Below are 13,853 nucleotides of genomic sequence, written 5' to 3'. Positions count from 1 at the left end.
GGAGGTCGCTCTGGGCCTCTGCTTGACGGCGGGAGTTGTTGTGCAATACCTCCCTCCAATCGCCGCTCCTCACGGCAGTCTTGATGATGGTAAACACCTCGTCCTTGGAGCATTCCGTCGCAATTTCAAGTCTTGAGATTGCCATTGGAAGGGACCCTTCCACCACCTGACACAGCAGCCCGTGGCACTCGTTCGCCCCAATGTCAGTGACAGAGTTTTCCTTGCTGGGATGGCGCGACAGGTAGTCGGCCGGGTTGTTCGTTCCTGGTCGGTATACGAATTTCACCCCGTACTCCATCAGGGCTAGCATCCACCTTTCGATCCTGGGGGGCGGCTTGGATGACACGCCCGCCAGTATGGGCAATAGCGGCTTGTGGTCGGTCACCACCACGACAGGTTTGCCCAGAATGTACAAACGGAAATGGCGACAGCCCCACAGGATGGCTAACGCCTCTCGTTCGATCTGCGAGTATTTCATTTCCGTGTCCGAAAAAGCCTTACTCGCATAGGCGATGGGCCGCATGTCCCCGCGTTCATCAGGTTGCAGCAGCACAGCACCTACTCCCACTGGACTCGCATCGACCACCACCTCCGATTCCACCTTGGGGTTGAAGTATGCCATGGTGTCCCTGTCGGATAGGGCATTTTTCAGGCTCTGGAATGCCTCTTGTTCACTGGCTCCCCATTTCCACGCGGCGTCGTTCCTTGTTAGCACTCTGAGTGGTTCTGCCAGCGACGCCAGCCCTTTGACGAAACACCCACAATAGGTCACCATCCCCAGGAAGCTCCTCACTTCCGTGGGGGACTGCGGGGGGCGGCTTCCTTAATGTCCTTCACTTTGGCTGGGTCGGGCGACACACCGGCCGCATGGAAGATCAATCCGAAGAAACCAATACGGTCCTTGAAAAACTCGCATTTTTGTCGATGAAGGGTGAGCCCTATGTTCTTCAATCTCTGGAGCGTGTTCTCCAACCTCTTCATGTGCTCCCTTTCTGAGTCCGCGAAGACTAAAATGTCGTCGCTCATGTTCAATACCCCTTTTAGGCCAGCCAACGCCCCTCTGATGGTGTTCTGGAATACTTTGGCGGTTGATGAGATGCCGAAACTCAGGCGTTTAAATTGGTATAGGCCGTCATGCGTCGTGAAAGTGGTTATGAACCTGGAGTCCGGGTGCAGTTCAAGCTGATGATAGCCCGCTCGTAGGTCCAGCTTTGAGAAGACTCTTGCCCCCTGAAGCTCTCCGATAATGTCATCTAGGGTTGGTGTAATGTGCCTCTCCCTCTTGATCGCAGCGTTTGGAAGGCGCATGTCCACCCAAATCCTCACTGCCCCGGGCTGTATCGGCTTGGGGGCCACCACTATTGGGGACACCCAGGGTGTCGGCCCCTCCACTCTCTCAATGATGTCCATATCTACTAGTGATCGTAGTTCCTCCTCCACCTTCTCCATTAGGTGGAACGGAATCCTACGGTGTTTGAGGGCTGTCGGTCTGATGGACTTGTCGATATGCAGGCGCACTGGGGGTGCTTTAAGTTTCCCTATGCCCTCGAAGATGTCCGAGAACTTGTCCAACAGTGTTTCAATGTCAATGTGGTATACTCCATATGCAAAATGAACCAAATTGAGGGCCTCCGACGCAGCACAGCTGAGAAGCGAGTGAGGGCTAACGTCCGTGACAAAGAATTTTGCCTTGATGGTGCTTTCCCCCCTCGACACTGGTGACACGAATACACCCTTGAGTGGCAATGGGGTGTCTCCTCCAAAAGTAAATATCTTCGCCATGGACTTGTCCATTGCCGGCGGGCCTGGGAGTTTCAAATAATCTTCCTCCGCCAGCACGCATACGGAAGCTCCTGTGTCTATGAGGATCTGTGTCGGCACACCCAGTATGTCTACTACACACCTGGGTTGCCTCCTCCGTTTGCTTTCTGAGGCAATGTTTAAAATGAAGAATACCTCTTCTTCGTCCTCCTCCTCTTCTTCTTCTTTCTCCGCAAGTTGCAGCCTCCTTACCTCCTGTTCGAGAGCTGCGATGCTGCATTGTCTTCTGAAACCGCTGCCCCTTGTTCTCGCAGGGCCTCTCTGGGTAGGTACAGGGACAGGGGCGCGGCACATGCGGGCATAGTGCCCCGGTCCATTGCACCGTCCGCAGGATCTCGTTTTGGCGGGACACTCCTCTACATGTGGCAGGTCATAACCGCACTCTTGGCAGACCGATCCAGGTGTGGATGGATGTCTGTTCTCCGTTGTCTTCGGGGCCCACTTATCCTTCAGCCTTGTTCTTTTGTTTACAGCAAAAGCCTCCTCCCTTGTGCTTGGCCTGACCGCCGCGTCCATGCTTGCTCCTCTGTATTCCGCTAGCTCATACGTGCGGCCACTGTCTAGTATCTGCTGCAGTGTCCACCCCGGCTCTCTCAGCACTTGTCGCCGCAATTTGCCCGAGCTGCAGCCCTGGAGGACCTGGTTCCTTATCATCAGCTCGTCGTTGTCCCAGCGACATGTGCTGGCTATCATTCTCAGTCTGGCGCAGAATTGATCGAGAGACTCTTCCTCCCTTTGTTTCTCTCTGCAGAACAGAAATCTTTCATAGTCGACATTCGACTGTGGGATGAAGTGGTTTTCTAGCGCAGTCTTGACAGTGTCATACGTGACCACTGGCAGGGTGAGTGATTCATAGATGCGCATAATGTCCAGCCCAGCTGAATACAGAAGGGTCGCCCTTTTCGCGTCGTCGTTCGTAGTTCCGGTCGCTGTAAAGTACATCTCCAACTTCTTGACCCATAGTAGCCACCTGGGTCCCAGTTTGGACGGGGGCCCCGACGTGTCAAACTCTTGCATGGGCAGCAGCGATCCCTGTTGTGTCCTCACCGGTCTTGTTGCCACTTCTGTCTCGTCTTCGCTACTTGCCATCTTCACAGGTCGCACAGGCACCTCTGGGTGTGTTAGAGGCCGCAAACCTGGCTGGTGTAGCTCTCGACGTACCTTCTGCTGTTGACCGTCGCTTTAACCTGGTGCCCGGCTTTTTTTTTTTTTTTTTTTTTTGGATTGTCCCCCGGTTGTTGGGGACAATCAAGTGTTCCAAAAATTGTCCCTTTTTTTCCTTGTGGCAGCGCACGAGCACCTTTCCAGGCCGCTACTGCTCTAAGGAGAAAACGTTCGTGCTCGGTCCGCGTCGTGTCCTCGCGTGCCGACGATGTGGATTGTGCGCCCACGTACGTTGGGCGAACGCTGTGGCGGCGATCCCGCCTCGTCGCCAGTTGTTGCATCCGGCCCCTCGGCCCTCTCATGCACACACGCACACACACAGACCAAGGAGGACACGGGACGCGATGTTGCTTGCTACGCGTCCTGGCGGCAACTGCCGCACGGACGCAGTTTATTCAACTGCGCATGCGTGGGTCCATAACGAGGCCCGCGCATGCGCGCTACACCCAACTGGGACGTCACACCTGGCATTCTGGAATATAAGAAGTTCTTTGAAGTACATTGTGGTGTGCTGCCCCTTTAAGCAATAACGAGGCCCTGCTAAGGGCTCGTGCTGGTGTCACATGTCTGTGCACCGATTTCCCGCTCGCCAGTCTTGACCAACTGACTCCTGCCTTCTGTTTAATTCTTGGTGGCGCAATGCTGGCACTGCGTACCAGGCAGATAGTCTGCCCTGCAAGGCCCTCCACCAGGATAGTCCCCCTGCTGGGCAACACTGCCCTCATGTTCCTCTGAAGCAGCAGAGGCCCTGCAGGACAACTCTGCATGCGTGGGCCAGTAACCCTAATGGGCAACACTGGCTGTGTGGCCATGATGGCCTGGCGCCCATGTGATCACGGGCAGACACGGTGCTGCCTGTCAGCGGAGGTTGGCTGGGTGCCCCTGACGAACCCTCGGGCTGGCTCGTGTGCCAGTGAGCCAGCCCGCAACTGGCTGATGGTTTAAGTGTGCTGGGTGCCCCAGCAATGGTCAGACTGGCTTGCGTGACCGCTGGTCCAGCCACAGCATACATGTGCACAGCATGGTCATGTTTTGGGTTCTGTGCTATGCCTGCTCTCAGGAACGCGTGTGACAGCCTGAAGTGCTTGCGCAAGGGATCATTTGTGGAGCTCAGTGCGGTGCTTCCGTATTGGATAGTATATGGGATTCTGTGCAGTGTGTCTGCCGTGCACATGATCATGTGTAGCGTTCTGTGCAGTGCGTGTGCACAGGGTTGCGCGTGTGGGACTCTGCACAGCGCCTGCGCACTGCAGACGAGTTTGGAGTTCAGCCAAGGAATGCGCCTCATCTGCGTCGTGTTAAAGAGTTCTTCAGAGAGAGGAAGCCGTGGGGGCACCGGGGACCAGTCAGAGGGATCAGGAGCTCATCAGAAGAGATCACAGAGCCGGTAGCAGCATCTGGGGACCACCTGTGCCGGGGGGCCTGGGCTGAGGGTACGGGGGGTAGGGGGGAGGTAGTTTCTACCTGCGGGGAGCGAGTGTTTACTGTTTATGGGGTTGGCTGATAGGTAATTGCCAGTTTCTTTTGTTGTGATGAGTGTAATTGATGCGCGATTCCTTGTTACCATCTGTCTCTGCCAGGCTGCGCGTGTTCGTCGTTTATCTCCCTCCCCTTTCTCCATATTGCTCTTCTTTTGCTCGGTTTCTTTTTTTGTTTGTTTTGTTTGATGGTTTCAAATAGACCTTGCATAAAAACAAGCCAAATACCTTCAGTGAATAAGCAGCACCATTGAATAAACAGGACCTTAACAACACCCATTAACAAATATACGCCTTAAAAGGCACTACAAAAAATAATTTTCTATCCATGCAATCAAATGGGAAATATCAAAATACATTCAACAAATAAACAGCACCAGTGAATAAACGCCTAAAACGCATAGGACATCATTCCCAGTCCATGCAATTTAAGGTGAACTCCATTAAAATCAGAAACCTCAACGGTTTATATAGAACCTGTTTTCTGGCGGAAAGATGCAATAGTCGCAATATCAAAGAAACCTGGTTATTTAATAAAATGCGCTGGCAGAAGTCAAGGCACAGTTACTTGGTTATATATAAAATTGCCAACACCATTGAGTCTTATATCGCTGAAATGCGTACAAAGGAAACCTACGTGCAACGCGGTTTTAGTTTGAATCGTGTCCTGACAGTACCAGCAGTCATCTCTATCGCTATTATTCCTCAATCCTAAAACCTCGTGCGTCTGAAACGAATTAAATCTAAACCTCGTGGATGAACTCCTTCATTTTGCATTTGGAAGTTTCTGGAGGTAATTTGGTACAACCCCCTCGCATTTTTTCCTCATAGGCCAGGTTACGGTGTAATGTATATCTAAGAACGGATTCTCTTGTGAGGTTTCTCTTGTGAGGTTTGTCGGTGTCAACAAAAATGGTCACTGTATTTATTTTTTTAAGTAAGGGCTCTGCCATGGCCAAATGAGATGTAAAGAAAATGAAACCCAACGCAAAATGTTGGCCACTGTTCATGACGATTATTGAGCGTATTCAAGACGAACCGCCCCTCCATTCAAATCCCTTTTTGGTGTTTCTTTTTAATTATTTGCTGGTATTTACATCGTGCAGACCCAGATCTGAGACAGTTGGTGTTTGTCAGGGGCGCAACGAAACCTACATTTTAGGGGGGAGGGGGCTAACAGGTGATGGGCGGGGCCACTTCAGAAAATGGGTGGGGCAAACTTGGAGACTCCACCCCCACTGTTCTACCCTCAAGGTCTGGTGTGGGGGCGAACTATCAAATAGTACATTTTAAAGTGCAATGCAGAGAGACGATGGAAGCCTTTCTTGAAAGTAGCAGCTTTAAAGTTTTACTGCGCTTGTTCAAGTACAGTATTCTGCACAAATACAGTAAAACTTGAACACCGCCAGTTTCCAGAGAGGTTTCCCTTATCTCTCTGCCTAACAAAATGCAAGTGCGCACATCCAGGGGTGCACCTAGGCTAAAGTTTAGGCGGTTCCTAACCCTTCAAATGCTGGGAGAGGTGCTAACTTCAGAAACTGCTGGGAGAGGGGCAGACTTACCTGTGTGAGGGCATCTAACTTATTTACGTATTCTAATGAGACTATTCTAGTGCACCTTCCATGTTACAAGCAGTTAACTCTCTCCTTTAATTGTGGAAGCTCCCACTTATGGAATGCTGTGACAATGAGCGGTTTCCTGTCTCCTCTCTACCCTTCCACTCACTCCTCTGAGGAGAGGATCCCAGAAATGCCCCTCTTGACCCCTATAAACATGACAGCCCGAAGAGTCAAAGATGGAAGATGCCAGTCACCGTTTGGACAGCCCCCAAGAGGGCCAGTGACAACCACATATCCAAACAGATATTCTCTCAGACAGTCATTCAAACCTTATCCAGCTAACGTCATCATGGATACAGGGGACCCAACACTGATTATGGATCCAGGCGCCTCAATAGACATGATTGACTAATGACCGATATCCTGCACTGCTGATGTCATTAGAGACACCACGACCTGGCAACGTTAGCCATGAAGCACAATTGCATCATGCAGGAAGTTACACGGACACACACGTGCACACACGTAGAACATGCTTACAAGGTCTTGTAGAGGACAGAAACATATAAATACTGTTGAAAGCCTTTATTATTTTCTTTCATTAGCCAAAAGCAGAAACGCAGTAACGCTAGGCAACAAGAGATACAGGGCAAGCTTGCAGGTGTCTATTGCAACTAAACATATGGAGCTACAAGATCATAGGATCGTATAAGGGACCTGGAAGAGCCACAATACTACTAACCTATAAGAAGAATAGCACATTATAGACATTTAGAAATCATAGCATAACTATAGTAGAATTACATGAAGCCACAGGCCTCAGAACAAAAGACAAACAAAAGAAGAATCAGGCTGCAGGAAGCACCAGGCCAGGTCTCGAATTTTGCTGTGTTCACCCATGTGGTGCAGTCGAACCGAACAATGGCCATTTACTCGAGGTGAGAAGAGGAGCAGTTCATAGTGAACCAGATACGAAGCAATACACATATTGTTTTACAATATTGCAACCCTGCAGGCACTCGCAGAGGCAAAGTGGTAATACTGACGGCAACAATGGGAACACATAGGGCCTCATTACAATTCAGGCGGTAAGGGGTTTACGGCAGCGTTAACAGCGCCGACCCTTACCGCCTGATTACGAGGTCCCCTAGCGCCATGGTGCTTTTAACACCTACTTTTAGCAGGTGTTAAAATCCATGGCGCTAAGGGACCATGGAGTTAATTACGCCACCGTAATTTACGGTGGCGTAATTAACGCCTTCCCCACTCCCATTATGCCCTATGGGGCAAAAATGGAAATGGGGAAGGGTAAATGGGGATTGGGGACTTACCGCCCCGCCTAGGTCGGAATGGGGCGGTAAGTCCGCCAACCACCATGGCGTAAACGTAGTTTACGCCATGGTGGTAAAGTCACGGCCCAGGCGGTAACTTACCGCCTGGGTCGTAATGAGGCTGATAGTCTTTCTCATCACCTTGAAAAGGTGCGCTGATAACAGATCTCGGTCCCAGGCTTGGGGAGATCAGCTACAGCCAATCAGGGAACATAAATCCAGGGGTGGATGGCAGAGGGCAAGGGCCAATGGTATTCCTGCTACCCTGCCACATTGTAATAGATAGTTTTTGGGGAACGGTCAGCCAAGCCACCTGACATGCTAGGGACAGTAGAATAACCTCTATATGCGCCAGCTATAGGTGATACCACCACAATCACCCAACCAGGCGAGCTCCTAGGCTTTTGGGGAAGAGCCCTGATTTATGATGTTAGAATGTAACAAAGCCCCTGACAAGGGCTCAGGAGCTGTGATTGCTGGAGAATTCCGTTCCTCCTGTATGATCCCTGTCTGTTATGGGAAATAAAGGACAGTTCTAATTTGCCTTGGTTGCGTCCTCCGTTTGTTTGCCGGGGGAAGGTTTGTTGGGCCTTGGGTGCTCTGAACGGTGAATACGTAGTGTGAACCTTGGTCCTCTCTGGCATACAAAGTGGTAGCAGAGGGATGGTTCACTACGCCTGTTCAGCATAGAGCCGCCTCTTCCGTCGCAGTGCCTGGAAGACTGTGAAGTGCCTCGCAGAGCGCAAGAGCACACAGGAGATACACCCCATGCAGAGACCGTCAGGAAATATCCTGCCCGCGGTCCGTGAGCAGCCAGCAGACCAGAAGGGTGGTGTGACAGCCTTGGGGAGAGCCGGCAACTGAGGGGATGGTAAAGAAATGTTGGGTGTGCGTGATGATGAATATTGTTGAATATTGGTGATGAGTATTGTTGAGTATCGGTGTAGTATTGTTGAGTAGCGTGAAGTATTGTCAAGTATCGCGAAGTATAGTGGGAAAAGGAGCAGAGGTAGTTGTCATTTTTGTGGTTAGGGAACATTCCGTCTTGAGGTAAAAGGTTCGGGCGAATACCCTAGACTATTGTCTTGAGGGTACGGATGACAGAAGTTATGTAATATTAGATTCCCTGTGGATTGGGCATTTTAGCTTGGGTCATGGATATGTTATGATATGGCAATTATAACGCAGCTGTACGAAAGTGTTTCTAGGCGCGACAAGACAAGGTGGGGGAAACAGAGAGAGGACAAAACAAGGATCTTACTAGGCCTGTGTCATGCAGATCGTGCAATTGCGGGGAAAGTGGAAGGGGAGAAGTGCTGAGGGGGACTGCAGGTAAACAAAAGTGCAGCTGGTGGGTGGCTTAGTGCGGGTAAATCAGAAAGTTCAGGCAGCAGGTGGCTCATAAGTGCAGAGAGAAGGGACTGTAGGGTTACAGATACAGACCACAAGTGCTGGGGGAGACAAGAGGCAGCACAAGGTGCAACTGGACATGCAGGGACCTGAGCCCAAGTTCAGATGGGTCATCAGCAGGGTAGAGGAAGAGAGAATCTGGAAGGTAAGAGGAAGGTCTTGAGTTGATTCCGGAACCAGAGGTGGTTCTGCTCAAGTTTGAGAGAGGCAGGGAGGCTGTTTCAGAGGGAGGCCCCAGCCGAAGATAGAGATCTGCCCCCAACTCTGTTCTTAGAAAAGCGACTGACCCTCAGAGAGTTGGAGGTGGATGAGCAGAGCGCTCGAGAAGGGAGATGTCTAGGAAGAGAGAGTTGGAGGTAGTGCGGCCGCAGGCCCCAGAAAGCCTTCTGGACGATGCAGAGGGTCTTGAACCTGATCCTTGCCGCCACTGGGAGCCAATGAAAAGATTTCAGAGCTGGAGAGATGCGATCCCTGGGCTTGAGGCCAAGGACAAATCTTGCAGTCCTGTTCTGAATAAGTTGTAGAGGGCAGAGAGTAGAGGCAGGAAGATTTAGAAAGAGGCTGTTGCAGTAGTCCGCCCTAGAGAGGAGTAGAGCTCTGGAGACAGTGAGCATCTGGGGGAAAGTGAGGAAAGGAAGAACACCTCTGAGGAGGTGCAGCTGATAGTTTGACTTCTTAGAGACGTTCGAGATGTGATGATGGTATCCCTATATATAGGGCTTAGCAAAGGAAGCTAGCTTAAATTGCGGAAGGTGTTCTTCTGGTTAAGTCTCGCAAAGGCGTTTTATGATATGAGATGATGATGTCAAGGCGACGCTGTAGGTACAGATTGAGCATGTGAAATATTGGTATTCCCTCTAACGAGTCAGGATGACGGCCGTGGGTATATGTCGGTGTTTTGAAAATATCTGAATAATGAGAAAGTATTGTTGTGAGCTCTGTTAGTGATTTCTACCATTCCCTTATTTAGTACAGAGATGACATCACCAGGGAGGTTTGTGTATGGGACTAGGAGAGCACGAGGTGGGGCAGAATTTAGTTTTGACAATCAAACAATTGATGGAGGAAGCTGTTCTGAGGCGGTACGAGGAAGTGCATGCATGAAGTTGGTGGGTGTGCCTGAGGAGGCAGCGAGTTGAGGGGGGAGGTGCACGGTGCACCCCAGGAAAATTGGTTCAGAGCCAGAGAGGCGTGTGACAGTACAAAAACAATTGTTATTTTGAAATTTGACATTGTGCATGACAATGCATATTTTGTAAATTAACTAAGGAGTTGTCAAAAAGAGGTCAAGTACATATTAAAGAAATGTATTGTGGTAAAGGTGTGCGGGACACACCCCTTCAGCACCTATGCAATGCCATTCCACTATAAAAGGACAAGATTTGTAAATATAGCACGGAATGGACAGACTGCAAGAGGGTTATAAGGGGAAACAATTGAGCAATGGTATGGCAATATTTGAGTTCTGGAAAATGTTTCAGGATGACAGAGGGGATGTGGCGAGGCGTCAATGAATGCTGAGCCAACAGGAGACCCCGGGTGAAACTCCCTCGGCCCCCATTTCCCCATCCCCTCCTGACCACAAGAGTGAAGAGGCTGCAGCAGGAACACAGGGATTGTATCCCGTACGGGAGTTAAAAGCAGCAGAAGGGTACTCAAATCCAATATTTGAACCTCCAGCATATACCAAGGAGGAGGGGCAGAAAGGGGCCGAACAAGCAGGAGGTGGAAAAGGGGTGCACAGCGAGACACTGACAAGCACAAGGGAAGGGCTGGAGAATATGGCATCGAAGGAGTAGGTAGGAGTACAAATACTCCTGCAATTAGAAGGGAAGACAGCAGGAGAACTAGGAGGGGCGAGTAAGGTAATGGCTGGCTGTAAAGAGCAGGGAAGCACGAGAGTGGGCAGAGATAATGGAAGAGATGGAGAGTAAATAAAAAGAGGAACAAGATTATTGCAAGAAAGTGCAAAGGGAGAAGCTAAAGGCAGAGGAGAAAGAGCAGGAGCAGTGAGAGATGAGGAGAAGGAGAGAGCTCAAAGTCATTGAGAGGAGATGGGAGGAAGACTAGAAGGAAAGGAAAGTTTTAGTAAAGCGAGAACAGAGGAAGTGGCAAATAGATTGGCTTGCAAGAGAGTGTAAACGCAAGGAGGAGGATGAGCGCACAGCGAGAGACATAAGATCAAGGTCGGGATCAACCACCTTTTTGTCAACAACGAATGAAGGAATAAGTAGAGCAGGAGTGCAGCAAGAAGTGTGATAGGGCAATTACGCTGCCAGACAAAACCAACACAGTGTCCACCAAGATTAGGGACTGCAGGAACTTGACTGACCTAGAAGGGGAACCACAGAAAGCAAAGGCACTAAGGAGACTGAGCTTCCATGACGATTTTGCCAGTGACTTGGGAGACACTGAGTCCGAAGATGACTTGGATGGGAGCGAGGACGAGGGAGTAGGGCAACTTGATTGTCGATCGCCAGGGAAACACACCGATCAGAGCCCTACCGGTGGAGCAGAGAAAGATACAGGGGGACTGTGGTGGGACAAGGACGAGAGACTATGACAATCCAGGGCTACATTGCACTGCCTGGATGACTTAACCCCATTTGTGCAAAGGCTTAAAGACCTTCCAGCATGAAATAGGGGAGAACCGGCAAGGGAATTCACATCCACTGAAAACACTGGGAGACTGGATGGCAGGGCAGGGCTATCACTGTTCCCCTTACTGGAAAAGAGAGGGGGGGGGCGACTTCAGTGCATACCCTGGAAATATATTGACAATGAAAATTTGAGGTGTAGGTTACCCCCTTTGACCGTGGGTGCAGGTAAATGGATATACAAAATGGAAAGGATGGTAGCAGGGCATAAATTTGCAGTAGAGGATGTAAAAGGTTTACTAGTGGAGGTCCTCAGAGAGGCTGCCGATGATGTATGGAAAAGGGCGAGGTACCCAGGGGTAACAACACAGAACACAGTGCACAATGGCTCACCATTTGCTAACCGCCGAGCGGCCATATGGCAAGCTCTACGGACGCAGTAGCCATACATGTCAGATCAGATATCAGTGCAATTGTGGCACGTAGAATGGGAGAAGATGAAGACCCCTTACAATATATTCAGGCTAGTCAAGAGTTATTGTGCCTTGAAATCGAGACCTGTGGGATAAAACAATGGCATTATTCTATCATGTACTATGCCAAGGGTTACCAGAACTAAAGAAGTTGGTGGGGACGGAAGGAAAATCGTGGTCAGAAATACAACTTACAATAGTACATTATTGCAGGCTAATGCAAGAAAGCGTGAGGAAAAAGCGTAAGGACAGAAAGCAGGAGGAGGCGAAGTTAGTGCAGAAGAAATTGTCTAAATACGAATGGAAGGAGCAGTGTTAACAAGCGTGGGAGGTCACAATGCACCACAGACAGTGGTGGATGTGTGGACACAGAGGACATTTTTCTAGTGTATGTAGAAGTAGAAGGGGGATGCCACAGAATGGGGGAATGCCGCAGAATGGGGGATGCAATACCAGCCAGAGCATACCCAGGGGAACAGAATGCGTTCTAGGCCCCAGACACAACAGCAAGGACAGATACCAAACACATACCCACAGACAAGACAGCCCATGACACAGACACTACAAATGCAGGTGCCAGTGCCACAGTATTCACAGACACCACAGATACCGCAGATGCAGAATAACCTGCAGCCATCATACACGGCATAGTCAAACAACGGGAAACTGGCATGCATGGACTCAATGACAATGACTCCCATTAGGACTAGTGGGGGTTGCTGTAGTGGGTGTCTAACCATTCTTAGGCAATAGAATGTCATTATACCCTCAATAGGACAGTCGACAAATGGAACTGATGTGTTCCATCCTATCGATTACACCCAACCCTGCGGAGGAACCACACATAGGGGTGATGATAGGTGACAAAACATTTTCCTTTCTTGTAGACACAGGGGAGGCTAGATCCTGCATCCGGGAGGGAAAATATAGTATGTCATGCGATGCCATGAATGTTCAAGGATTCTCCGGGAAGATGGAATTTGTTCCATTTACAGACGATATTGCACTTTCTATAAGCAAGCACGACTTAGCTCTAACCATTCACTGACAAGGGGACAGTGTGTTCCACGCCAGGGATACACCTTCTAAATGTGCAGGAGACCATTCAGGCTTATTGTGGACGCAAGGTACAGAGGCGGGGGGCCAGCAGACGAGGAGCTATTCCGCTATGGGATGGAAATAATAATAGCATGGCTCCTAGAGATTCAAGGAAAAGTGTGGCACATTCCAAATGAGTACTTGTTCAGGACAGAAATACCATTAGATGAGACGGAAGGGACGATAGTGCCACTAGAACTAGAAGCAAAATAGTGGGAGAAGACTGGCTAGCAGTGCATGGGACAGATGACACAGGACAACCATGGTGATCAGTGATCACCATGGCAGAGGGGTACAGATTGACTATTGTTACAGACAAAAAACTGTTCAAAGACAACTGACAAGATCACGAGATAGTATTTGAAATCAGCATCACATACTGGGGGAAAATACATTACAGAGAGGTACCACAGATAACGGTGATGATTCTAAAAGCACAGCTGAAATTTCTCAAGGAAGATTTGGCAAAGGTCCCCAGCGCTTTATAGACCTCAAATCCCTATGATGTGGGGCTCCTAAAGTGGATAGGAGCAGTAAAAGTAAAGCTGAAGCCAGGAGCCATTTTACCAAAAGTTAGGCAATATCCCCAGTCGAGGGGAACAGAGTATTTATGAGACCACCACAGCACTAGTGAAGCAGGGCATCCTAGTACCATCAGAATCACCATGCACCACAGCTGTATACCCTGTCAAAAAGACAATGGGGGGGGTCATGGCATTTTATAGAGGACATGTGCCTTCTAAACCATATTGTAGAAGCAGAATTTCCTTTATTTCTATATCTAGCGACAATTTTTTGTAGCATTTCCATGGAAGCTACCTACTTCACAGTCATAGATTTGACAAATGCATTCTTCTCTATACCACTACACTCAGACTCAAAAGACTTTACTTCATTTCTATATAGAAATAAGAAGTGGAAA

This window comes from Ambystoma mexicanum, chromosome 14 (assembly GCF_040938575.1).
Source record: "Ambystoma mexicanum isolate Mex_15411 chromosome 14, UKY_AmexF1_1, whole genome shotgun sequence".
In the NCBI taxonomy this organism is placed as follows: Eukaryota; Metazoa; Chordata; class Amphibia; order Caudata; family Ambystomatidae; genus Ambystoma; species Ambystoma mexicanum.
This window is presented reverse-complemented; position numbering follows the sequence as displayed.